Below are 208 nucleotides of genomic sequence, written 5' to 3' on the forward strand. Positions count from 1 at the left end.
TTTGGGGTTGGGGCAACGATGCGTGACACCCAGGCAGACGTGCCCTCGGCCGAATGGCTTCGGGCGCAACTTGCGTTCAAAGACTCGATGATTCGCGGGATTCTTCAATTCACACCAAGTATCGCATTTCGCTACGTTCTTCATCGATGCGAGAGCCGAGATATCCGTTGCCGAGAGTCGTTATGTATCATGGTAAAGATGTCACCAA

At 52.4% G+C, this 208-nt stretch overlaps 1 non-coding gene across 1 annotated transcript; it reads right to left on the reverse strand.

Moving 5' to 3' along the window:
* Positions 1-23: 23 nt before the first annotated feature.
* LOC118345113 lies at positions 24-179 on the reverse strand. Its single transcript, XR_004798765.1, has one exon. It is a non-coding gene; the product is annotated as a 5.8S ribosomal RNA (ribosomal RNA).
* Between the last annotated feature and the right edge of the window lie 29 nt (positions 180-208).

This window comes from Juglans regia, unplaced genomic scaffold (assembly GCF_001411555.2).
Source record: "Juglans regia cultivar Chandler unplaced genomic scaffold, Walnut 2.0 Scaffold_14634, whole genome shotgun sequence".
Classification (NCBI taxonomy): domain Eukaryota; kingdom Viridiplantae; phylum Streptophyta; class Magnoliopsida; order Fagales; family Juglandaceae; genus Juglans; species Juglans regia.